The following is a 26,635-nucleotide window of genomic DNA, read 5'->3' as shown; positions in this document are numbered from 1 at the left end:
ACCACCATCATCAGCAACAACCCCATCATCACCAATGCTGTGGTCATCACCACCGAAACACCCTCACCATCATCACCTTGTGACCATCATCACCATCCTCACATCACCAACATTGTCTTTGTCAGAGTCGTTATCATCACTCCCTTCATCACATAAATCTAACCTCTGTCCATGGTTCTGTTTGAAGATCACCATGTCCATGATCCACTGAGTCCTCACCATTGCCGTGAGTAGGACTGCAGTTTGCTGAAATTTTCAGAAGAGAAAACCAGTGCACAGATAGTGAGCTGTCCAGGTCACACAGGGAAGCCAGAATTTGAACCCAATCCTGTTCCGCTTAACCTTCTGTGGTCTCTAATATACTGCTTGAAGGACTCTCACAGAGCTGATCTCCATTCCCTGCCCCTAAGCCAGCAACCCGCAATGTGCATGCCATAGTTAGGGGAAGAGGAGATGGGCAATAAAGCAACCACAAAATGCAAAAATGTGTGTGTGTGTGTGCGTGTGTGTGTGTGTAACAGGGAAGAAGAAATAGGGAAAGAAAGATCACCCTTATTTAGCAAGCCATGAATTGAAACTAAATCTGTAACAGAATCTGAGATACAATTCCTCCCCTTCTTCCTGATACATCATATCTCCAAATACTTGCCCCCACCTGCACCTGCAAATTAAACAGGGAGTAGAGCAGCATTGCATGGGTGTACACACACACACTCACACACACACACACACACACACACACACACACACTTGCACACACTTCATTGCCTGGATGCTCAGGTGGGTCCTGAGCACCACACCCCGACTTCTCCGTGTGCTCATCTTCTCCATGTTCTTCCACATGCCACCCCCCTGCTCCTCTCCTAGGACCCCATCAGGACTCCTCCCTGCAGAGTCACCAAGACTCCTCTGTGCTCTTCCCACGGAGCTTGGCTCCTCCTTCGTGCCAGCGTTTCTAATCCTGGATTGAAACCGTCACTTTTTAAGCTGCTGCCTGAACTGCCCTGGAGACTCCAGCCAGGAACAACCTGTCCAGCTTGCTTTCCCGAATGGCTCCGCCTCAGGGGAGGCACCCTGCACCGGGTCACCATGGCCACCTGCCCCCAGGGGATTACAGCCTTCTCCAGGAGACACAAGGGCCTGGAGTGCTGGTCCCCTCAGAGAAGCAGGATGTCCCAAGACCAAGGCCACTTCCCCTCCCCTAGAACCCAGCAAGCCAAAGACTTGCCAAAGCTGAGAGTTTCAAGAGTCAAGGGAGACCCAAGATGCTCTAAGGTGGCCCGAAGGGTCTTCCTCCTTCTGTGCACAGATGCTTCCCCAAAAACACAGAATGTCCACCATTGGCTAAGTTTGCACCCAGAGTCTCTGAAGAGAGAGTGTTAAATTCATGCAAGATCCACAATTTCATGGAGGACACAGCTGGAGAAAGACAGATGTACGTAAGCAAATAAACAGGTAATAGAATTATTTTTAAACTGCTGAGTAAAGGACAGAATGGAGTTTTGAGGTACAGAGAATAACTAAAAGACAGAATAGCTAACAGGATACGGGTGAGGAATTAATGATGTTTATTGACTCCAGGATGACTGCAAGCCGAAGCCAGGCCTGGGGAGAAGGGCTTTGCTGGCAAGTGCAAAGGCCCTGAGGTGGGAGCAAAACTGGGCTATTCCTGGAAAAACAAAAAGGAGGCTGGAACACCTCGAGGTAGAGAGAGAGCAGCGAGAAATGAGGGCAGCACGTGGCAGCGGCACATCAGTAGAGATCTAGAGGAACGGACGACAGATGCTGGTTTACTTCCAATTGCTGGAAGTCAAAGGAGAATCTTCAGCAGGAGACGCAAAACATCTGATGTCTGGCCTGAAAGAGTGACCGTGGCCACCTCTGGGGACCAGATCATCAGGAAGCTGGAAGGTGGCAGGAGTTGAAAGGTCCTGGAGTTGAGATGGGCCACCTGGGGAGGTGAGGCGGCTGGGGAAGGCAAGGGAGGTGAGTCCTGCCCATACTACATGCACTGGAGACTCCAGGACCTGTGGGCGGGCCGGACGTGGTGGGAGGTGGGAGGAGAGCCTGAGAGAAGCCCTGGTCTGTGTGTCCAGGGCATTTGCATGGATGGTGGTGCCATTTGCAATCAGGGGGGAGATGAAGGAGGAGCACTGTCCACCTAGGGAGGGGTCCTCCTGGACGTCCCCTGGAGGCCACAAAGCAGACCCGTTAAGGTGAAGCATGGACCCCACTCCAAGATGAACTCCACCCTGCACTTCCCCGGGGTCAGGTGGCTGGAGTATCATTGTGCAGAGGTTCATTGACACAGTAACAGACCCCTTGGAACTGCAGCGCCTACAGGAATCACAGGGTCATCAGCCGCCTTTGGGGGCAGAAGGGCTGAATCAATTGGCAGTGAAATGAGAATGAGCCCTGGTGGGGACAGACTTCCACGGCACTCATGCTCAGAGATGCTGGTCAGGCTGAGGGAACTGATGTTGACTCTGGCCCGGACTTAGGCTCCCACGTGGAATTTCAGGCATAACTTTGGGCACGCTGCCCATCCTGTCTGTGCCTCAGTTTCCCAAACTATAACATCAGGGTACAAACAGCACCTAGGTTTAGGTTGATTGGCAGATTTTCCTGGAGCCTACATAAACGGGCTTGGCTACTTGGAAGGTCCCATGGATATAGCTATTATTCTGTGTCCTGGGCGGACTCGTGTAATTGAAGAAAAGCAAGTAGAGAGGGAAGGAGGAAGAGGAGGAGTTCAATACGAGAACAGCTTCAGATAACTTACCAACAGTGGGCAGAGTCACAGAAAGACGCCTGCAGGGGTTTTATAGGCTCCAGAGGAAAACAAGCTTTTACCCTGGATTAGCTACACAGGATTTGGGGGCTCACAGCTAGTTATAGTGATCCTCAGAAACAGAAATACCAGGCCCCTGGGTTACAGAAGTGCTGGTGATTTCACCCCTCCTGTTGCCATTAAATCAATTTATCACTCTCCATTTACCTCAGAGCAGGGGCTGGTACCCATGGACACTAAATAGATGCCACAGCTGGACATGAAGGAAAGACGACTCAAGGACTGACTGGTGAGTACTTGAGGGCTTTCTCTTTTGTCTTATTTATTTCTCTAATTGCACTAAAATACCCATAACACGAAATTTACCCTCTTAACCGATTACAGGGGTAACGTGGTATCACGGAGGACACCCAACCATCTAGTTCCAGAAGAGTTTCATCACCACAAAGGAAATCCCTTACCTGGGGTCCTCACTCCCCGCTGCCCTGCTCCCTGGCAGGGTCCCAGCCACTCTCCCTCTGTGGACTGACTGTCCTGCTGCTTCGGCTCAGCGAGCCCAGTGCCGTGTGGACAGCTGGGGCTGGCCCCGTCCCACGGCCACCCCTGGCTGCTGGCTGTGGATCTCTTCATGCCTACCCTTCAGCTCCAGGATGGTGCACGTGTTCCCAGGACGGGAATTGCCACCTTCCCCCAGTGCTGTGGGATGGCGACCAGCAAGGCCGGAGGTCCCCCACTCTGGCAGCAGAGTGGAGCGCCTGGGCTCCTGAGGTCATCAAGGCCATGTTTCCAGTCAGCTTGACCACATCCCTGTTGAGAGCCACAGTTTAGTCAGAATGATGCCTGGCATTTTGCTAGAGGGAATGGTTGAAAGGTGACCCTGCTCCGGTATTAGGGCAGCTCTGGGATTAGGATGGATCTTGCTGCCTTGGGCGCCTGCTACTTTGGAGTTCCTGTTGAGTTCTTGCGGGGGTTCCAGGAGAATTGGCACCACGGTGCCTGGTGGAGGGAGGTGTTCCCGGGAAGTGTGTGTAGAGTGCCGGAGAGAGTTCGGGAATAAACTTGAATCTAATGTATGAAATATGATATGTCAAGAGCTTTGTAATGTTTTGAACAACCAATTAAAAAAAAAAAGAGTTGCTGTTTAAACCTACAAGGCTTTGTGGCAGCTCGGTTATTTGTGCCCAGCCAGACTGTAGCACATCCCGGCTGCATGGACCTGGCCATGCTCAGCAGTTTCCTGTGCCCAGTGTCCCCGTGGGAAGCCCTAGTGCGCGAATTCAAGAGTTGCTGTCAGCGTTGAAAGAGGAGAGTAAACAATTTTAGGCAGAGCTTGCTGACTCCCTGCTGCCATTCTCTTCCTCTCTTTCTTCTCCAAGAGCTCACCTCGCAGCCTCCTGGGAGCAGGGACACCAGATGAGAGCAAAGAGCCTGGCAGATTACCATGGTGTCACCCAGTGCTGGCCAATGAGATGCCAGGGCCATTCCCTGGCAGCCCTCAGGATGTCCGCTGTCACCTGAGTGAGGGACACCACCTCTTCCCTTCCAGTTGCTGGCCACACCTGAGCGCAGACACGGTACCTGGACTGCTGACCTCCATCTTGCAGCATGAGGTGTTAAGTGTGAAGTCAAGAGAAAAAGCCCTGAGGATGGTGGGTGCCAGGAGAGGGCGCCAGCTTCTCCCTTGCTTCTGTCTTGGGGGTTGGGGGACAGCAGTTTCCTCCTGGCTCCTATTCCCAGCATTCCCTTCTCAATTCTGCTCCACACAGTGCTGGCAGGGAATCTGGGGACACAGGGACTAGCCCAATCCCCTGTGTTCTCTTCGCTGTGCTTTTAATTCAGGACGTGAGTAAATCTGCAAATATTTTTAAAAGATATCTCAGCACAATTCACAATTTCCCAGTTATGGAGCCAGTCCAGGTAGGTGCCCATCAGCAGACGAAGGGATAAAGAAATCATGGGCCACGTCCCTGATGGAGTTGGCTCTCGAGAGCAGTGGAGTCCCACCATTTGTGGCTAAATGGATGGGATAGAAGAACAACCTGGTGAGTGAAATAAGCCAGACTCAGAAAGTCAAAGGTCGAGTGTTTTCTCTCATCTGTGAAAGTTTGAGGGAGAGAACAGAACATTAAAGGAAGAGCTCATGACAAATAGGAGGGAAATGGAGTAGAGCAGGGGACTGAGAGGGAGAAAGGGAGGAGGGCCATGGGGAAGCAGCAGGGAATGGAATCTGCCAAATTAGGCCATGTCCACCCACAAGTCAGCCACAATGAGCACACCTGCGTGTTTATTTATTATAATGCAATAATAATAATAATAATAATAATAATAATAATAATAATAATAATAGGAAATCAACAGAGTAGAGCAAGCAGATCAGGTAGAGGCAAGAGCAGGGTGGGAGAAGAGAAGGTGTGGGGGAATGAGATTGGAAAACTATGTTCTGTGCATGTGCAGATGTGGCAGAGTGGTCCAACCCACTGTGTGTGTGATCACAATCCACTAATTTTAAGATTTGAAAATAGAGATATTCCAAAGGATGCCACTAGTGCTTTGATGGAGAACTGGGATATTCCAGAGGATGACGTGTGCTGTCCTGTTCTGAATAAGCAACACGGTTTAAAGACCAATATATATATATATATATATATATGTATATTGGTCAGTAGTTATATATATATATATATATATATTGGTCAGTAGTTACATATATATATATATATATATTAACTACTGATCTCCTGGTTCTTGATTTATAAGAAAGAGGTGCCTTGGAAGCCCTATGTGAGCGTGGGACATGTGACATCTTCCTTTGAGAATAGACTTTTTTTTTTCCTTCAGAAAGAAAGAAGGCAGTGTGTGGAGTTTAGAGGAAGATGAAAAAGTTGATTAAAAAAAAAACTCACAAAACAACATTGTCATCTGTCAACCTTCATCTCCCATAATTAGTGCCTGAAAATCGCTTCAGAGCCAGTTAGTTTCCAAGGTAAACCAAGAAGCACATTAGAGCAAACAAGCACCCGGCCTGGCCTGCTTCCTGGATGGCAATCAAGTCAGCAGTGGTGTTCTAGAATGTTCCTAGCCTTAGGTAGACTGGGGTGGCATGGGTTCTAATGGCCACAGGGATCTGAGAAGACCCGGGTGTGACTCTTACAGGATGTGACCCAGACATCAACTGTCTGCTTCTAAGAAGAGCCTGGGGACACTCATCTGTCCACCTTCTTCTCTGGCCCAAGCACTGTCACTGTCCACCTGGGTTATTGCCACATCTTTCCAAATGGTCTCCTGTTTCTGCCTTTGCCTCCACCACCACCTTCTCTCCGGGCAGAGCCTAGTGACCCTGTTACCATCTGAGTGCTGCTCCTCCACCCAGAACCTTCGACCCACTCACACCTGGCCCAGCTGAGTCGAGGCCCCTCCTGCCTGTCCAGTCTTGACACCCCAAGCCCCTTGCCTGCACTGCCCAGGCCCCTCTGCAGTCCGCTGCGGGCCTTCCTCTGTTCACACTGCCCCGGCCACTCTGGCCTCCTTACTGTGTCCCCCGCTACCAGCACCCACTGGTTTCTGAGCCAGGCCTTGGCCCAAGCTCACTTGTGCCCATGGGCCACCTTCCCTTCTCCAGGTCTCCTGGCCAACCCCCCTTCCTGGGTCAGGCCTTGCTGATGACTCTACCATGACCCCTCCACCCAGCCTGGTCTCGCTATCCTCCGCCGTGCCTTGTTTTTCACCAGAGAACCGAGCACCTAACACACTAGGTATTCTACCCATTTTACTGTGTGCCTTCCCGCTGGGGGGACAGTTTCACGAGGGCGGGGACATTGTCCGTGTTCAGAGCTGCTGTTCTAGTAGTGATTGGCACGTGGTAGGCATTCTGCAAATAAGCCATGGAAGGACGGGCCGATGGGTGGACGGATAGATGGACACATGGAGGGAGAGACTGATGGATGGATGAATAGACAGGTGGACACATGGATGGATAGAGGATGGACAGATAATACCACTGTGAGTCTGCAGCAGACTAAAATCACTTAGGTACTTTCGTCTTCCAGGAGACATATTTTGGGTCCTATCCTATGAACCCCAACTTCACACTCATCTTTCTTGCTCTCATTGCCCATCAACTGCCTTCTAATATTTTGCTGTTTGAATTTTAGGATTTTGGCAGCCAAGTACATCCCTGTCAAATCCCACTTCCTCCATAACAGAGGCAGACCTTCCTTTGCCTCAGAGGAAATTAGCAAATCCAGGCCACCCTGGACCCTTGAGTGTGGGTGGGGCTCTGCACGTGGGCAGTCCCCATGTGTCTTCTGGGGCACTGCGTGAGCACCTCAGGGTGCGCAGCTCTCGTCCCTGCCCTTGCATCAGCTTCCCCCGTCCTGAGGTCTGAACTGTGGTGAGACCCAAGTCTACGGAGACTGTGTGTTCCACTTCTTGGAGACGAAAACCACATCTAGTTTACTGCTGAATCCCCCAGCGCTTTGTGAGGGAGCCAGAGCTTAATAAATATTTGTTAATTTCAAAATTGGAGCAATCCATTCAGATAACAAGGGAAAGACCATCACGGCTGAGGGAAAATGGCTCAGGGTAATGTCCCTCGGCAAGGCAGGCAGAGAAATGCTGAGATTTTGAAAGGAGCTTTTGTCACAACTGACTCAGTACTGACAGGGACAGTCAAGGTGAATTTCCCCACGGAGTGTGGATAGTGACAGGGATTACCATCTCTCTCCAAGAAAAATCACAGTGACCTGGGGACTCTCGTAATCACCAGTGATTATTTAAATGCCAACACAACAAAGAAGTTAAAGCTAGTCCAAAATTACACACCACACACACATACACACACACACACACACACACACACACACACACTTACACATGTGCCTGCATGTGTCTGAGAGGATACAAGGAAGGCAACAGAAACTGAGGTTAATGGTATATATTCCCAGCATCCTCCAAATGCAAGGGCACTGGGTTGCATAGACACACAGACATACCTCCAGCCCCAGAAGCTGGAGAATCCAGTGAGGGAGCAACAATTAGCTCCCGAGTAGAAGGGTACGCTGTATGCCATTTGGGTCAAAAACCAAATCAGAGTTCTTATAATGTTCAATTAACCCGAGGTCTCTCCAACACTTCTCATCTGGGCAGGAGTTCAATGGAGGGGATTTTCGGACTCTCATAAACCTGAAGTGTGTCAATATCTTGGAGTGAAGCACTCTTCTGCCGCAGAAATTAAATCCTCCGTCTCCCACTAATGGGACTCCAATAATTTGGTCCTATCGCCTGGTTGGTTCATCATGTTAATTACAAAAGCCTCCAACTCCTTCTTATAGGACCAGGGCTGTCAGTCTGGGCACTGACATTTTAGATCAGATCATTCTTCTTTTTGTCAAGGGCTGATAGATGCATGTCTGATGTTGAAGCACCTTTTCTGGCTTCCCTGCTAGATACTGGTAACATCTCAGGGTGACACTGCTCCATGTCCCCTTGGAGACAGGACGCTCCCAGTTGAAACCATCATTGCAGGATAATTAGTCTAAGGTAACTTGCTCTTGCTGCAAGTATATTTGTGTGGATGTAGTTTCTAACTTCCCCACGGCTGGCTGATGCTGCCCACTCGGGAAGTCCTGAATCACAGGGTGAGGCTCTGCCCATGCCCTCACCTGCAGGGGTTTGGTTAGGAAATGTTAATTTCTTCTGAGCAATTACAAGCTGAGATACTTATATGACATGATAGCAAATAATAAGAAAGTTGCTTCCCATCATTCCTAAGACTTGCTCGGTTTGGAGAGTTGGGAAAGGCTGCTCAGGATAGGGAAGGGAAGCTACTCAATGCCTGAATAGCTGTTTTTCTGGAGGGGAAGTGAGTTTACCATGTTCAGGACACAGCAGTGCAGGATGCATCACAGTGCAGTTTTCGGCACGATGAGGTTCCCAATAATGTTGAGGTTTGCGTGGGAGTTGGTGCCTAAAGGATGGAGACAACAGATGGGTTCAGAATGGAAGTTGATGTTCCTTCCGATGGCTGAGCTGGTGTGACTGCATCCATGATATGTTCAGGAGGCACTTCAGGGCTTCTGAGGTCCACTGGGGAGCATTTTCCAGAGGGAAGTCTGCAGAGGCTTAACCCCATCTGACTCACTATTAGCCTGTATAAAATCAAAATGCACTTCACGGCTTAACTTGTTAGGAAGCAGGAGTTGGGAGAGAGTGATGTGCAGACTTCCCCATCGGGTTTGCTTTATGATTCTGCCATGGTCCTGAAACAGAGTGTTTTAGATTGAGTGAAACACAATCTGAGTCTCTGTGACCAGTGGTCTGGGTGGCAGCCCATATTCTCACAATTGACCGTTGATCCTCATGTGGGTGGATGGACACAGACAGATGGGGGGGCTCAGTGACCTAACTCCAGGCTTAATGTGTTTATTTGCCTTCGCTCATGCAACCACAAGGAATCACAACCCCAAATAGCCAGTGGGTGGAGAGGTACGTGTTCTTGTCTCTAGGAGTTAACAACACATTTTGCAGAGCTCCAAGCCAGGGACAATTCACCTTCCCAGGACTTAGCCAGCAGGCCTATGTTGCTGAAATGTCTTCACAGCACCAGAACTGGACCTCAGAGTCAAGTGGCCCCTGCAGGCCCTGGACAGCAGCAGTGGCAATGGACTGCCTGGGACTTCTCTCCTGAGGAAATCACCCCAGAGACACTGCATCCATCTGAACTCAGCTGAACCCTGAGCAGTAGTCACAGCCCTCCTTCACCTGGGAACAGACAGGCTGCCTTCTAAATCACGAGGTAAGAAGGCATCACATACAGATGGCCTAACCTCATGCGTCTCTCTGTTAGAAAGTCACACCACTTATTCCTAATACACGCTGAGAATCACATTCAAAATGTGATTAAACACCCCAGCCAAGGACAGCTATTAGGCTTAGCAACTGATTAGCAAGGGAGGGTGGCACACATGGTGCACAGGGTAAGTGGATCTTCTAAATGACACTGTTGGTCTGTCTGCATTTTGTTGTTAGTGAAATGGTTGGGAACACACATAACTACTAATAATGCTAAAGAGCAGAATGTCGAGATTCAAATCTTAATAGCCTCATTTAAATTAAATTTGTATTGATTGTCCTTCTATTTATTTTTTCCCAGCCTCTGACCAGGGCCCTTCCGTGGTGGAAGGCCTTCTCCCTGCCCCAGGGCTCCGTGAGATGCACCAATTCTGAGAAGTCAAAGGCCTGCTAAAGCAAACCTGCAAAGACTTGTAGCTGAAGCCTTTGGTCTTTCTTTCTAAGATCTCATTTGAAAAATATTGTAGAAACTTCAAGCCAGACCCTCAGACTACATTTGCTATCATAAGAACAGTCTCCAATGGGCAGCATCGCGATGGTCTCCCGCCACATGTCGGTCCTGACTCATGTAAGCGCTCCCATCTGTGAGGTATGCAGAGAGCTTGAAGACACTCTGATTAGCTCATTCACATTCACAAGCCGCCCCTGGGCATCTGGAGGCAGATTTCCCATTTCCCCTGGGTACCTGGAGTCAGGTACTTTGAACAAATCTGCCCTAGAAGCATGTCCATTTATAAACTGGTCAGGCACGGCAGTTAGGAGGCCACATGAGCTGCTTCCCAACTCCTAAGCCAACGCAGCCCTCTGTGCACACGCAGGGAGAGCAGGGGCCCAGGGCCTCTTTGGAGCATTACACCCACCTGGACAGACATGCCCAGGAGACCCTCAGGGGCAGAACATCTCCTTTAGGAACCACAGGTTACAAGTACAACTCTCAGCTAGGCTCAGTGGCCCATGCCTATAATCCCAGTGGCTCAGGAGGCTTGTGTAGGAAGATCTCAAGTTCAAAGCCAGCCTCAGCCACTTAGCCAGGCATTAAGCAACTTAGCAAGACCCTGTCTCAAAGTAAAAAAAATTAAATAAAAAGGGCTGGGGATGGGGCTCAATGAGTAAGCACCCCTGGGTTCAACTCCTGATACAAAAACCAAACAAAAACAAAAACAAAAACAGTACCTCTCTCTTCTGGGATTTAGAGCTTTAGGGGTGGGGCCCTGGAAGGGCCAGAGTTTACACAAGAGGAGAGTCTGCCTGGGAGGAAAGCCCAGCCAGGGGCAGGCAGAGTGGAGAGTGAGAGGCTGGCCCGGACACAGACACCACACCCCTGGGTTCCGTCACACTAGCTGTTTGTTCATTTTAATACAGTCTTTATTTTGTAGAGTATGTTTTAGTCAGATTTTTGTCACTGCTGTGACCAAAAGACCTGATGAGAACAATTACAGGAGGAACAGTCTATCTGGGGCTCATGGTTTCAGAGGTCTCAGTCCATAGAAGGTCAGTTCTATTGCTCTGGGCCTTGATGAGGCAGAACATCATGGCGGAAGGGTGTGGAGGAGGAGAGCAGCTCAGGACATGGCACCAGGTAAGAGAGAGAGAGAGAAGGAGCACTTGACCTCCCCTCACCATGGACAAATATAAACCCCAAAGCCACGTCCCCAATGACCACTCCTCCAGCCACACCCCACCTGCCTACAGTGATGCCCAGCTAATCCCTGCAGGGACTAAGGCACTGATTGGTTTAAGCCTCTCTAACCCATTCCTCCACCTCTGAACCCTCTCACATCTTCTCGCACAGGACCTCTCGGGACACCTTGTGGCTCACAGAAGAGCTGCGTGGAAGGAGCCACGTTTCCACTGTGCCCTGCTCACCCACCTCCAGGTGCAGTGTGACCCCACAGCAGTGACAGCACCTGTGGCATGTGGGTACCCAGGGAGCCTGCTCAGACGCAGCCCTCACAGGCTCCAGGGTTTACAGGGGGCTTCTCAGCACTGAGTGCTCTGTGGGTCTTGCCAAATGCATGAGGACAGGTGGCATCACTCACAGGGTCCCACCACCCTGCATCTCCTTACTCCTCCCTGAGCCCCCATCAATCCCACAGGTCTTTTCGATGTCCCTGTAAATCTGGCTTCTTCAGAACATCACAGACTTGGGGTCATGGAGTTTGTCATTATTTTAAAGTGGTTTCTTATAGAAGATGCAAAGTTGTTAATCCATCCTGTGAGCTCTGTGTTCTGTCAGGTGAGTGAGACTATTATATCCCACATATTGACGAGTCGCATTTAGGATTACTATTTTGTTATTTGTTTGGGTGTTGCCTAATTTGGACTGCTTAAGACCATCAGTGACAAAATCCATTGTGGTCATGTGTCTAGGGGACAGATGCTGACGAAACTGAGCTGCCTTGGGCTAGGCAGACCCCGTGGCCATTATGCTCAGCGCAGTCTCCTGGGCTCCTAATGGGCCATCACAGGAACCCTCTGTTATGCCTCTCAGAGAGTGGATGGCAGTTCAGAACACGCAGGGCTTCCCAACCTGGGCTCCACACAGGCAAAATAACACCCATGTATGTTCTTTTGGCAAAGCAAGAAGCAGAGGTGTCCCTGGAGTTGAGGGGCCTGGATGTACCCCTGGCTTTTCACAGAGGAGTGGATGAGTCAGAGGACAAGGGAATCAACACCTCCCTCTACCAAGACCACCAGACGTAGATAGGTGGACAGATGCTGGGTGGACACCTATAGTATATGCACATAGGAAAGTCTGATTTAGAAAGGAAGGTCAGCAAGGTGCAGTGGCACATGCCTGTAATCCCAGTGGCTGGGGAGGCTGAGGTAGGAGAATCTCAAGGCCAAGTTCAAGGCCAGCCTCAGCAAAAGCGATACACTAGGCAACTTAGTGAGGCTCTGTCTCTAAATAAAATACAAAATAGGGATGGGGGTGTGGCTCAGTGATAGAGTGCCCCTGAGTTTAACCCCTGGTAGCTCCCCAAAAAAGAGAAAAAATAGGTTTCCATTAGAAAGAAAGGGCATATTGAGGACTGAGGACTGGCTATTGTCATTTGTACCATTACAGAGAGTAACTAGTTAATGTCACCCAGGGTAACATGTTCCCACCCCACAGTGGTCATTCCCAGAAGAGACATGGAGGACAAGGGAATCAACACCTCCCTCTACCAAGACCAAGAAAGTCTACCTCTACCCTCTACCAAGAAAGGCTGTGTACGCCTTTCTTGGGATAGTAAGAATTTTTCATTTTTTTTCCTTCAGCACCAGGCGAGTGGGTAGATGTAAATGTCTCCAGAGCCCTGCTGTCCAACTGGCACCCACAAGTGACATGTAGATGCTCAAACTGAAATTATGAAATAAAGTAAAATAAAAATCCAGCTCCCTGGCGGCTCCAGCCACACTTCTCTTGCCAGACAGTCCCACGTGGCTACTGAGGGTCACAGCACAGAGGAAGTCTGGCCAGCCAGAGGCTCTTTGTTGGACAGCTCCGCTCCACAGCAGGGTTCTTTCTTATGTTACCTCTGTGCCCTGCGGGGACACTGGTTGTCATAACACGCAAGGCTGGTTTTCAGGTTGGTATGGTGGCGTCAGATGCTGACGTAACCTGGTTGTCTGCAGGCTGAGTTTCCCTGCACTGTGTGTTTTAGTCAATATGTGGGGAGAGATAATGAAAGCCAGAGGTGTCCAAAAATGAGAAAAAACACAATGTGTCATATGAAATAAAGTGAGGAAAAGGCTTCATACAGAAGGCTGAGAGCAGGCTGGGACGTCTCCCTCCAGGACTCTGTGCAGCGTGGTTTTCTCAGGCAGGTGACTCCATAGAACTAAGTCTGCAAACTTACTCTGATTTTAAATGTCGTGTTGAGACTTGGTCAAAATAGCGAGAAAGAATTTCTGAGGAACCTCATAAAACCCGTCTCCCTCGCCACGCGCATTTTTATTTGTGGGTTGATGGGAACATGCCGTATATGGAGGGTGGAGGGAGCGAGAGGAGAGGACGCCTGGGTACTTAAATCCAGACTCGGGGAACATTGCTGTAATTCTGATTTAATGTCAGCTCTGCCAGAACCAAGCTCTCATCTTCTCCATGCAAATGATAATTTATATCTTAATAGCGTGAACACTTTACCTCCCACTGTTTTTTAAATCAAATTCAAGCCCATATCCCTCTTTTTAGAATACTATATGTTTCACTGTCACTTAGAGGTGGCTGTGTGAATTATAAAGTGTCTCAAGCTCAAAAGCAATCATACCTTAATTTCTAAAGTTTATCAGACAAAAAAGCAGAGCCTTCCAGCTGCAGAGTGGTGAAATTATCCTGACTTATGGGATGGATGTCTGTCTTCTTTAACCCTCCCCCGCCTCAGGAGAGAGACAAGGATCTGGTCCTCAGCTGGGGGAGATCACCTCTCATTCCCCCTTTTCTTTCTGAAACATTTCATTTTGGTGGGGGCTAATTATAGTTCTTTCTAAATTTGATTTTTACTTGACTTTGGAAAAACGTAAATTGTTTTTGTTAAGATAGAACAGCTCTGGAGGTGTTTGGTAAAATTTAAGCACAACCCACTGATATTTAGGGTTTTAATTTGCTTTGTGTGGGATGCAGACTGTGGGTCTGAGTGTGGTTTCCTCTCTGACCTAGGTGGGAGCTGGTATCTTGAGGAGGAGAGCACCCATTCCCAACCACAGGGGCTACTGTAACACTCAGATCCATGGGTGAAGCCCCAGTGGTAGAAATGGGGCCCCACGTCTGTCCCCAGAGCCCAAGGGGGAGGAATTGCTGGGGCCAAACTGCTCTTTCTGTCCCAGGGCCTGGTTCTCACTACAGCCTGAACGCCCCTCATCAAAGTCTGGAAAGAGACTTCCCCCCACAAGGCCATTTCAGATAAAGCAAGTATCTGAAGCAGAGCGCTTTTGGGCTCCTAGACAGCAAGATTCTTTCCCAGTGAAACCATTGAACTAAAGGAAAAGTTTAAAAGCAGACCTTGGAGGGACAGTAAGCCAGGCCAACTCTTCCCAGTATAGGGAGGTTGCAGGAGGGTGACCATGCCTCTCGGAGGAGGGATGGTGCTTTAAAGGAAAGCAGCCTCCTGGGTCTCTCGTCTCTGCACCTCCTCCTCCTTCCACCAGAGAACAGGGAACAGGGTGGTTTTCTATGACATGCTTACTGGACTGTTAAAATGAATGACAGCTGCATTGTCTTGCTCTCTGGTTGCTTCTTAAACCTCCGTGAGCATCTTTTGGTGCCCTCTGAATATCATTCCACGCCTTGCAGACAGGGAACCTCATGCATCTGCAGTCTGGTGCAATGAGTGACTTTTCCCCTGTCTCCTACATTTTGATGGAAGTATGGCCTTCTGAGGACCCTGGAGGGGCTGGAAGGGTGGCTCAAGGTGCTTGAAACTCTGATGCTAGACCCGGGTCTCAGGCTGTGTCTGGATGAATTGCAATATTAACACCAGGGCTTTATGATAGATTCTCCCACAAGAGTCACACACAGAGGTGGGACCTGTGGGCCAGAGACTCCCTCAAGTGAGGTTAGCAGGCAGGTTGGCTCTCAGGGCCCCTCGGTTCTCTGAGCTGCTGAACAAGCCCTGGAGACAGTAACCCCCTCTTGGTGCATTCAGATTCCTCCTCACACCTGCTGTGTTCCCTCAAACACTCCTCCCTCTGTGCCTGTTTCTCTTCTGTGGGCTTTGGTTCCTTTGGTCTTTCCATGGAAGTATGATAAAATAGTTACTTGGCTTTAAATTTTGTCCCACAGATCTTTGTAAGAAGAAGCATGTCCTCAATGCTATGGGGTGCCATTATGTTTGGCTCTAACAAACTGCTCGTTATGGTTTAGCGATTAGGTGTCCCCAAAAGCTCACATGTGAGACAATGCAAGAATGTTCAAGGTGCAATGACTGGATTGTGAGCGCTGTAGCCTAGTGGGTGGATCACCCCCTGAGTCGTATTGTTAGGGTGATGAATGTGGGCAGATAGGGTGGGACTGGAGGAGGTGGCTGATGGAGTGTCCCTGATGAGTGGAGCTCTATCTCCTGGTGTCGTGCCTGAGCATCCTTCCTCTGGGGTCCTCTGGGCAATGGAGTTGGCCAACCATGGACTGACCCCTCTGAAACAATGAGCCAAAGTGAACTTTTCCTCCCGTATGTTGTTCTTGTCAGGCGCCTGCACCGTGGCCAGTGCTGGGGAGGCCCGATCCATGCACCAGGCCTTCTGAGAATGTGCGTGCGGAGCCTCACACTCGGCTCTGACCCACGTTTCCTAGAACTCGCGGTGCTGAGCGTCTTGGCTCTGTGCTTGTTTGCCATCTGTTTATCTCCTTCAGTGAAGTGTCTGTTCACATAATTTCCCCATGTTTACTTGAAGTTGGAGGGTTTTCACGCACTCTAGACATGGTTCACTTATGTTATTTTTAGATCTTTTCCAGACTTGGACTTTCCCCTTTGCCTCTGTTTTAGGAGCGTTGCTGCCAAGACCTCCCTAATGGATGGCTGGTGGAGAGAAGGGAGCGGGTGAAACCACATCAAGGCCTTTGGTTGGTGGTGGGCTCTGGGGGGGGGGGTACAAACCCATCATGCCTGTGTTTTCTTCAAGTCATTAGTGGCTATTTTCTGCAATATTTGACTTAGACTATAATTTAAAACCATCGGCCCTTCACAGCTGGCCTGTGAACAGCTGCAATGGCAGGTCAGTGGACGATATCCCTTCCCACAAATAGGCACAGGGTGACTTAATAGTCACATCCAGAAAAATGAGCTTTGTTCATATTCTGTGCCGCAGACAAACCAATGAATCTGAAATGCAAGTGTGAAAACTCAATAACACTTCATGAAAAAAAATGTATGAGAATCTTCGTAATCCTGAATTAGAAACAGTCTAGATACAGTTTAGATCCTGTTTTAGATAAAGTATAAAAGATACTTAACAAAATCTGGGTAACATTGATTTTTTTTAAATTAAAAATTGTTGCTCTTTAAATGGCAGTTCTCATGGAAGGATAAGTTGTACTCCAAGAAAGTAGTCTATGCTTTTTGATTTATTTCTTGACATAAAATTCTATAAAGTGAAAACTTATCTATAGACAGGAAGCAGATTTGAGGCTTTCTGGGATAGTGAGAAATGGGCAGATGGGTGAAGGTCAGATTTACAAAGGAATGTGGGGAATTTGGAGGTGTGAAGAATATGTTCACTAAATTGATTATGACATGGTTTCACAGATACAAATATATACATATGTATATATACATGTATATACATATATATGTATACATGTATAGGTATATACACCTACTTACATATATAAGTATATATACATACACATACATATATACCTATCTACATGTATACATGTGTATGTAGGTATATATGTGTATGTATGCATATATATTACCAAATTGTACTTTTAAAAGTTTGCTCTAGTTAATTATACCTTAATAAAAATGTTGGGGAAAAGGCATCCTGCCAAGTGGAAAAGCCAGCAATGAAAGGCTTCAAGCTTAGTGACTTCACCTGTGTCTCTCTCGGGTCAAATGCATGCTACTGGGAAGGAAAGAAGGGGGGTGCTTGTCCGAGGCCACAGGTTGGGGGAGACTGCCTGGTGAAGGGACAAGGGGATATTTTAAAACATGGGAAACCTTCATTACTTTGATTTTGGTGTTACTTGTGTTACTATATCCATTTGTCAAAATTAATCAGATGCCAAATTGTTCCGTGTGTCATTTGTAAATCAACAAACTTTGTTAAACACAGACTGAAAACATCCACAGCTGCTCCAATGATTGAGATGCGTGAGAAGAATTTAGGCTGCTTGGGGACAGGTTCAGGGGGATACCACATGACCTGGGCTGTGGTTCACAGTTCCCAGGGTGAGGACGACACAGCTCTGCAGGTCCCAGGGGTGGGGTGGGGGGTGCTCACCTGGACCATGCAAACCTGCCTTCCTCAGGTGCTCAGCCTGCACAAGTGTGTTTGGCATCCTGCACGGGAGCCTTTGTTGGGATGAATAAGGAAAGAAACAGGTATCTTAAATCCCTGGTGCTGGGCTGCAGGTGGGGTTCAACTTTGGGTCTTCCTGCCATGAAGAGTCTGGGAATATTGAACAACCCACTTCCTCCTTTGGATCTCAGTTTTACCATCTATCAATATGAAGAGGATGGGTGAGGTAGACTCCAAGGACCCCTGAAACCAGCTGGTCGTTCGAGGCAGTAGAAATCTGGGGGCTCAGAATTGTGAGACTCACAAGCAGCATCACCACCTGCTGTGGGCACTGTGGCTGCCATAGCCAGTGCTCACCAGCAGAGCAAGCGGAAGGTGGAGAACTGACCCTTGCCTAGATATGCAACCTGAGAGTGGGAGGGCCTCTCCAAGAGTCCCCCGAGCGAGCTTCCCACGATACAGAATGGCCAGAGGTGTCAGCAACATGCTGAGCAGAGCAGGAGGACCCAGAGCTGACCAGCCCAGGAGTCTAGGGGGTGGCTCCCCTGGTACACTCCTGGAAGCAGGTGTTTAGTTGCCCAGCAGAAGACGAGGGGGCCCACAGGGTCACCCTCCACTCAAGGGAAGAGCTGTGGATGCAGCCACTCAGCTGCCTTCCCCAGAAGACCATGTTGGACCTCGGAGATGCTGCTCACTTGATGTCCACTGCCTACAGAACTCCCCGTGGCTCAGGCTAAGCAACAGCAGATGCAGAGACCATTGCAACTCTAACATCATCTCTGTTGCCCAGAGAGGGCATGGGAGTGCTTCAAGTCAAAATATACACAAACTGGTGGACATAGGCACCATTTGTCTGGGGGAAAGATTTCACAACAGTTATACATGTGAATGACTCAAATCCAGCCCTAGATGTCACATTCAGTCCTGTATAGAGAGGGCTTCACACTCAGTTCCTTCTCTAGGAGCGACAACAGCCATGTCCACTCCATATGGAAAGAAGACATCCATCTGCCTCAGAGAGAGGCTCCATTGAAAAGAGTTTCCCAGTTTCAAAAGAACCAAGGAAGGGGAGGGAAGAAGTGACAATGAATGTCACCCTCAGACATTTCCATGTCAATCAAACCTCACTTCTATGTACAAACAGAATCAAAGTCTTCAACATGGCTCAGCCAACCAAGGCTCACAGCTGTGCTTTCTCCTTCCAACCAGACCTGTGAGAAAATAGTAAGGGAGACAGCGAGCGGGGTGGACGGAGGGGGGACTTGCCCTGCATTCACACCCAAGCTGGGTGTGTCACCAAGGGACGTGTCTTCCTCCTTCCTATTCGCCATGAGGACCAGCAGTTACAGACACGGCCACAAACAAGGGGGAGATGGACCTACAAAACAAAAAGGGAAAGCAAGCCTCAGAGGAAAACGTATACTTGACAGTTGTCACAGGAGGCAAACCATTTTATTTCTCCATCTTATGAACAATCAGTTCATCTAGAGATGGAACTAAACCGCCAATAACACCCACCCTCCTAGCACATTTTTGAAAGGATGTTAGTCTTCCTTGTTTACAACTTCTCTCTGCTCTCTCTTGTTCCCCTAATGTTAGTAACAATTCAAGATGCTCTGAAGATACAGCTCATGAAGAACCCTGGTGTCCAGAAAAGAGAGAAAAAAGCAAAGAAATTTGCACTTGGGACCCATTTATACAATGCATTCCATAGGAGCCTCACTCCACCATGGGACCTCCTCAGCTCCAACCCACAAATTGGGATGTTTACGAATGTGCAGCTTCCAGAAATGGTGAGTGAAAGATGAAGTAAATTGTACTTAATGCTGGGGACTTATAGATCCATCCCCACCTCTGCTAGGAATTACTGTTGGAAAATGTTTCTCAGAGCAGCAACGACCACCAAATCCTATGGGAAGTAGGGATGGATGCTGCCAGCTGCAGGGATGCTGAATGACGCTCAGCCATCGACACCAGCACTGGAGCGCACCATTCCCAAGGGCCAACAAAAGAAAGAATGATGCACCTTCAACTTCCACACACACTCCTCGACTTTGAAACAGCTGTTTCATTCATCAGGAACAGTTAGAGGGCTTCTAAAAAGTAGCCTGAACTGAGACCCAGGGAGTTCATTATTTTGGAGGGAAAGTATAGAGGAGAGAAAAGATAGGGATTGCAGTACCCATCAGGCTCTGTCCTCGACCTGTGTGACCTTGTACAAGTCACTCTGATCCTCTGTGGCCTCATATCTAAAGTTCCTGCTGTGCTCTGGCAACAAAACCAAAGGGCCCAAGATTTGCCCCGGCTGGACCAGCTTAGCACAGGAGACGCTCCTTGAGCACGGTCTTCCTCCACACCCTTCATGCTTTGTGTCCTAGGGGGAACTAGAAGCACATCCTGCCCCACCCAGCAAGGGCTGTAGGTGCAACTTAGCCTTAGCATTTCTGCATCAACCTTTTGATCAAGCTTCACCCTCCTTCCTGTCTGCTGGTCACATAAATCCCTTCCTCCATCACCTAGCAACAGCAGACTATTTCCATGTGAGGCACTGGTCCTCTCCCACTCAACCCAAGAGTCCATCTGAGGAGACACCAGCTCCTGACTCCAAAGAGCGGAGACACAGGATGGTCAGCAACTGTCCTGCAGGCCCTGTTGCAGGCCAGCTCAGGAGGAGGCAGACCACCCCCACACCATCTGTCAAAATCAAGGACATCCACTGGATATTCACTAGTCTGCTATGTCTCTGACCTAGACTGCTGGGCAGGTGGACGATAACCCCCAGATGTCCCGATGGTGGAGGTCGCGTCTTCCAACACATGAGGAGACTCAGTTGAAGTCAACACAAAAGGCAGTGGGTGAAAAGATGGAGATAGAGTCCTACAAACATTTCCCACCCACCTGAGTCACCTAGTCCCCAACCAGGGTAATTGTTGTCCTTCCTTCCTTCTTTCCTTCCTTCTTTCCTTCCTTCCTTCCTTTCTTCCTTCCTTCCTTCCTTCCTTCCTTCCTTCTTTCCTTCCTTCCTCCCTTCCTCCTTCCCTACTTCCCTCCCTCCCTCCCTCCCTTCCTCTCTCCCTCCCTCCCTATCTTTCATCTTTCTTTTTGTATTTTTTTTGTTAAAACCTCATCATTGGCTTCCTGTCACCATCACCTGAGACATATGCCATCACAATAAGACAGCATCACCTGGCAGGGTTGGGGACATATTTGGATTGCTGTTCTGGCCGTGATGGAGTCAGTGGGTTCAGTCTCACTGCTCTCCTGCTGTAGACAATAAAAATATAAACAGAACCTCATAGCAATAACATAATGGATTTATACATTTACATAGACATAAGCCTTCTGCTTGGAGCACATACCTGGCCTCCTCTGCCAGGGCCTCCAGTCCTCTCGCAGATCTTTTCTTTGAGCTGAGCAAGGTAAGGCACACAGGAAGCTTTCCCAGAAATGAGCTTTGAGAAGAAGCCGCCCAGATCCCGGTTGGTGCTCAAGGCAGCTTTCTCAGTGGGTGACCTGAGATTCAATCCAGGATGCCACAGGCCACTCCCTTCCACTTCCCTCAATAGGCCTGGCTTGTGCTGCCAGAGATTTAACCCAATTCCCCCTTTCTGTGTGCTCACCATTTATTAGGTCTTTATCCATCAGAGCAGAAGACCAAAGAACCTAAGAGCATGGGTTCTTGCCCGGAGCCAATAGTCAGCCTCAACTCTGAGTGCCTCAGTTTCCCCACTGTTGAAGGTGGTGGCCACTGGCTACCCCACTGCAGTTGTGCAGACCAGATACTCCATGCAGCAGTAGCACCAGGCTCAGCATGTAACAGGACCTGGCTGCACAACGCTGGAGCTCCCCAAACACAGAGGGGAAAGAGCGTGCGCACACACACACACACACACACACACACACACAGAGACACACACACACACACACACATCTCCAAATACGCACAGTTCGATATTGCAACTTAGAAAAATCAGATAGTTCTTAAACCAAAAAACTTCTTTGGAATTTAATTATTTTGAAGTTTAGGATCCCTGTGGTTCACTTATTCCATGATCCTGGAGTAGAGGAAAAAGTTAATAGCTTTCTAATTATATTAATTTCCCATTTAAAAAGTCTGTTTCTCATTTATTAGTCTGCCAAGGGATTATCAGGCTAGTTGCTTTTTGCTCTTAATTCATAGAGCAGAAATAAATTAGTGCAGATGTGTGAGATCTTACTCCCTCAAATTACCACTTCCTAAGTTGAAGTGATTAAACTCATTTGTTTTTATGGAAGTTATTAATAAACCCATTTATCAGAAATTTGACTCTCTTAAGGTACTATGGTCAGTCCTCCTCATGAAACAATCTACGGAGTCCCTACCCCACATCTCACATCTGACCGACTTTGTCAGCCAAGCTCACGATAAGAGACAGTGGCCACAGAGAGCTCCAAGCTGAAGTTCTTGGCCAGCTTGTCTTTGAATTTAGCAAATCCATGTTTTCAAACAACGAGAGTGTTGACCAACTCCTCTCCACAAGCACATCCCTAACACACCCTTAATTCTTGCTAAATAAATGGCCACCTGCTCCTTCCTTTGCCCCCCAGTCCTATTCATTGGATGTCCAATGGATCTGGATACAAACATCTTGACTGGTCCACGTGACACAGAAGAGGGTCACCATGAGCCCACACACCCACTGCACTGTGAGTTTGTAGGTGACAGTCAACCCCAGCTGGAACGGGCAAAGGGATGGCTCTGGATGTGGACACAGACATGGACACGTGTGTTAGCTCTCTGTTACTGTGGCCCAAACACCAGACAGAAGCAACTTAAAAGGAAGAAAGATTTATTTGGGCCACAGCTTCAGAGGATTCAGTTCAAGGCTGGCAGCTCCATGACTCTGTCTGAGCTGACCATCATGGCAGAAGCTCCCCATCCATGGCAGCCAGGAACAGAGAAGGCGAAGGGACCAGGAACAAGACACTGTCCCCAAGGGCATGCTGCCAAGGACCTGCTACTTCAGCTAGGTCCCACCTCCAACAGTTTACAACGTTATCCTCTCAATAATGCCATCAGATCGTTAACCCACTGGGTGAGGTCAGAGCCCTCAGGAGCCAATCACTACCCAGAAGCCCCACCTCAGAATGTGGATGCATTGGGGACCACACCTTCAACACATGAGCCTCTGGGGGACATTCCAGATCCCAACCAAGGCAGTATGTACGTGTGTGTGTGTGTGTGTGTGTGTGTGCATGGACACTTCAGTGTGTGGATCTGTGTGTGCACATGTGTGTGTGTTGTGTGTACTTGCACATGTCAGTGTGGTGGGCTAGATTAGACAGAGATGGCAGATAAACATGAAGGACAGAATGGACAGGACTTTGTATGTAGGCAGTCTCTTATTTTTTTAAAGCTGAATGTAAGCATTATCTGTGAGATGTCACTCTAAATTATGGCTTTGAATGACTTTTCCTGTGTAGGCTGGCCACGTAGCCTACCCCAGCAATGTCACGGTGAAGTAACAGGGTTTGACCACATGACTCCCACATTCTCCACTCCGTCCACGCATGGCTCCAGGGAATAAACTTTCCCTGCCGTCAGGGACGGAGCAGAGACCTAAACAAGAGGTGGATCATGATCAGGCTCCTCCCTGGAAGCTGTCCCTGTTGGAGGTGACCCGAGGCCCTTGGGCAGGTGGTTGCTGCTTCTCTCACGTGGCCACACCAGCCTCTGGAGACAGCTGAAGCAGAGGTGGTTCTTCCTTCTGGACAGCGAGGGAACATGAATGCCCCCCTGAGACCCGAGGAAGGGGGAGCCCCCACTGGGCTTCACAGACCCTGCCAACCACGTGGCCCAGGTGACCACCACCAGCCTCCTCTGGCGCTCCCTGCCCACCAATCGGTTCTCTGATGAGCACGGCCAACCCAGAGAGCTATCAGTCACAGGCACGGCAAACCCAGGTCTTACTGGGATAGAAACTCATGTAATTACTTTTGGAAAGCGATGTTCTCTATGAAAAATGTGATAACATGAGAAATATAATATTAGGCATGGAAACAACATTCATATTTAGAAAAAAATCACAACAAAGTATAAAAATTTAAAAGCTCAATAAACATTGCAAGTGCCTCAAAATTATAAAATAGCACAAATACACTTATTAACTGATTACCTGATACACCCCCATAAAATTCCTGCTTCCCCAAATCCTCTGCCTTCTTCAGTGCTCACTCTGATGGTCTCTTCCACACAAGCCAGTTTATAATGCAATTTCCTATAAAGAGTAAAGAAAGAATATTTGTTTAACTCTCTGGTGTGGCTCATGGAAACGTATGTTTTTATTTGTTTTGGAAATGTTTTAGTTTAGATAGTCTGGTCTTAAAACCTATTATTTTCCCAATCATGCAAATTCTAGGATTATTCAATGTTCTCTTGAGTCTCTTCAAGACTTGGAAGATCTGTAGATTTGGAAGATATTCAAGAATTTTCCATGGATGAGCTTCTGCTCCACTCATTTCCAATCTTACAATATTGTCCTCCCTGCCCTGCTCCAGAGCAGGGTAACATGAACAACAGTAATGTTTTGACATGTCCCCTGCCCCACATATTCATGTCCCAACACTGGACAAACCTGCAGAGTCAGCAACATGTGTACCTGGGAAGCCACATCCTCAGGGCCACCTGTAACTCTACAGCCTCTGTAGCTGCCTCCTGACAAATCAGAGTTAAATGGATCTCTCAATTAACCACCCTGGATCAGTGTCACCCCACAGGAAAGCAGATGTGACCAGGGGAAAGTGAGAAGAGATGGAGAGCTCAAGTAGCTGAAGGTGAAACATTTTACTTTTGCTAATTGTGCAAAAACACATATCCTGTGCATTTCTGCATGAAGAAGTCCCAGACCAGTCATGAGTGCAAACTTCTGTGCATAGTGTGGGTGTAATTATGTGATGATAGCATTGTGCATTTCTGAGATTGACCTTGCACCCGCTTTCCCTCATGGACAAGGTGCTTAGAATGAAGATATGAAAGTATACATGCAGAAATGAGTGATGGGACCCACCAGTCAACCCAAAGCTGCCTGCCATGAGTGGGCAAGTGGGCACACAGCTAGGATGAGCCTCCTTCCTGATGCTCTTTCCAGTTTTCCTCAGACCAGGCCAGCATGTTCCAGGATGAACCAATGGAATGAGCCACCATGGTTGTCCCAGTGGGTCCACCACCACTTCATGGAACAGTGATGGACAAGTAGAAAGGACTCCTCAGTCAGCAGCAGAGTCTGACATGATGGACACCACCGTCCAAATTCAGGCACCTTTCCTACTCAGGCCTGAGTATATTAACAGGGCAATATACTTCCTAAATCTCACCCACTTCTTGGTGAGCTTTAGTTATTAAGAGGAAAAATCCAAGGATCTGGAAGTTCTGATTGGGAGGGTTTTTGTTTTGTCCTATGCACTGAATGAGGGAAAAGGGTGGGGAAATTCCAGATAAGGAATATTGGAAATGGAGACCAAGACACTGGCATTAAAAATACATGCACCCTTAGTTAAAGACAAAGCATTTAGGAGCAAAGCTCCTAATAAAACCCCTGAGAGTGGATTTCCCGGGACATCTGGGAGATGTCCTATCTGGCTATCCTGGGAGAAACGTGGACACTCTGTTGAGATGCCACATATGGAAGTTATGGAGTTTCAATGCTGGGGGGGGCACTTCAAGAGGTAAATGAGATTCTACCCAGGCATGGTGGTGCATGCCTGTAATCCCAGTGGCTCAGGAGGCTGAGGCAGGAGACCTGCAAGTTCAAGGACAGCCTCAGCAATTTAGCAAGGTCTTAAGCAACTTAGAGAGACTCTTTCTAAAAATAAAAATTCAAAAGATCTGGGGATGTAGCTCCTGGATTTAATCCCTAGTACAGGGGTGGGGTGGGAGAGAAGAGATCAGTGATCTCCAGGGTTCTTAGTTATTCCCTCCTCCTGGTGTGTTCTCCTTCCAAATTTCTTAAACTGGCTTCTGATTATTATTCCAATTTCTGCTAATATGTCTGTGGCCTGGAGGAGCTTTCCTGCCAATCTCCTTAGAGCAGCCACTCCCAAGCATTTCTGTACTCAATTGCCCATGTTCTTTAGCCTAAAGCAATCACACCTAGCCTGAAAGATGTCAGGTAAAGCTCAGTACAAGCATTTTTTGTCTTTTTCTGGAATGCAATGACCCTGCCTGCTCCTGTATTCCTGCTGCCTGGGAAAGAGCCCAGAACACTCTGGGTCCTTGGTTGAAGGTTACACTTGAGGGCTGGAGCCCAGAAATGTCAATTGTCTCAACCTGGTCACAGAGACAGCTGGGGGCAGAACCAGAAGGCAAAGGTGTGACCCTTGATGGTTTGGGTCACCTGAGGATTCTCGCTGCTTGGTAATCACTTGAATGTCAATGATGTGAAGACAGAGAAATACCAAAATATGCAAACCGTTTTCCTAGTGTTGCATCTTGCCACCTAGGAAGAAATGAACATGGAATATTTTCTGAAGCACACGCATTTTATCTCCACAGAGAGTGTGTGGGAAATTTCCTCTCCCACAAATGACATTAGCAATTTAGAAAATGATTTAAAAGAAGAAGGCATTTCACAATATTGCCAATTACAGTTAGCAAATCTCATTAATGAGATACTCTGATGTGGAAATCACTGCAATCCTATTTCACAGCAAAACACTGTAATTAAGCCATTGTGTGTCTGTGTTATTTAGCAAATGAATAATTACACTATGCCCTTGAGACTTTGTGCTACTTTGGAGCATTGGGGCTAATCTCTGTGGCATCTTGTCTGGAACTCGCTTTAATGAGCAATATATTCTGAACCATGTTCAAAGCCAATCGACTACTTTATACAAAGAGATATTACAGCAACAGAAAAAAGATTGAGTGTGCCGCAGGCCATAAAACACTGAAACACACTCAAACTACACTTAACTCTGAAAAACAGCTTTTAATTCAGCAGTGGCTGCTGAACATCTTGTACATGCCAGGTTTTATACTACACACCAGAAAGAGAAGGATGACAGGGTCTCTAGTGC

At 48.2% G+C, this 26,635-nt stretch overlaps 2 long non-coding RNA genes across 5 annotated transcripts in view; one reads left to right on the top strand and one right to left on the bottom strand.

The window, feature by feature from the left end:
- The first annotated feature begins 1,332 nt into the window (after positions 1 to 1,332).
- Positions 1,333 to 20,872, top strand: LOC144375282 (uncharacterized). Of its 4 annotated transcripts, XR_013434907.1 has the most exons (6): positions 1,333 to 1,455; positions 1,582 to 1,959; positions 3,004 to 3,080; positions 4,168 to 4,440; positions 9,390 to 9,584; positions 9,942 to 20,872. It is a non-coding gene; the product is annotated as an uncharacterized LOC144375282 (long non-coding RNA). The 4 variants fall into 4 exon arrangements; XR_013434906.1 differs by lacking the exons at positions 1,333 to 1,455; positions 1,582 to 1,959 and having other exon boundaries at positions 1,988 to 3,080; positions 9,942 to 11,876; positions 12,756 to 20,872; XR_013434905.1 differs by lacking the exons at positions 1,333 to 1,455; positions 1,582 to 1,959 and having other exon boundaries at positions 1,997 to 3,080; positions 9,942 to 10,208; positions 11,433 to 20,872.
- The window catches only part of LOC120887597 (uncharacterized), a 27,175-nt gene continuing 18,880 nt past the window's right edge, over positions 18,341 to 26,635 (bottom strand). Inside the window, exons 2-3 of the long non-coding RNA XR_013434909.1 lie at positions 23,737 to 23,838; positions 18,341 to 18,959 (exon numbers count right to left, since the gene is read on the bottom strand). This is a non-coding gene — a long non-coding RNA (uncharacterized LOC120887597). The remainder of the gene's footprint in view (positions 18,960 to 23,736; positions 23,839 to 26,635) is intronic.

This window comes from Ictidomys tridecemlineatus, chromosome 2 (genome assembly GCF_052094955.1).
Source record: "Ictidomys tridecemlineatus isolate mIctTri1 chromosome 2, mIctTri1.hap1, whole genome shotgun sequence".
NCBI classification, from domain to species: domain Eukaryota; kingdom Metazoa; phylum Chordata; class Mammalia; order Rodentia; family Sciuridae; genus Ictidomys; species Ictidomys tridecemlineatus.
The sequence above is the reverse complement of the archived record's forward strand: the minus strand, read 5'-3'. Positions and strand labels throughout refer to the sequence as shown.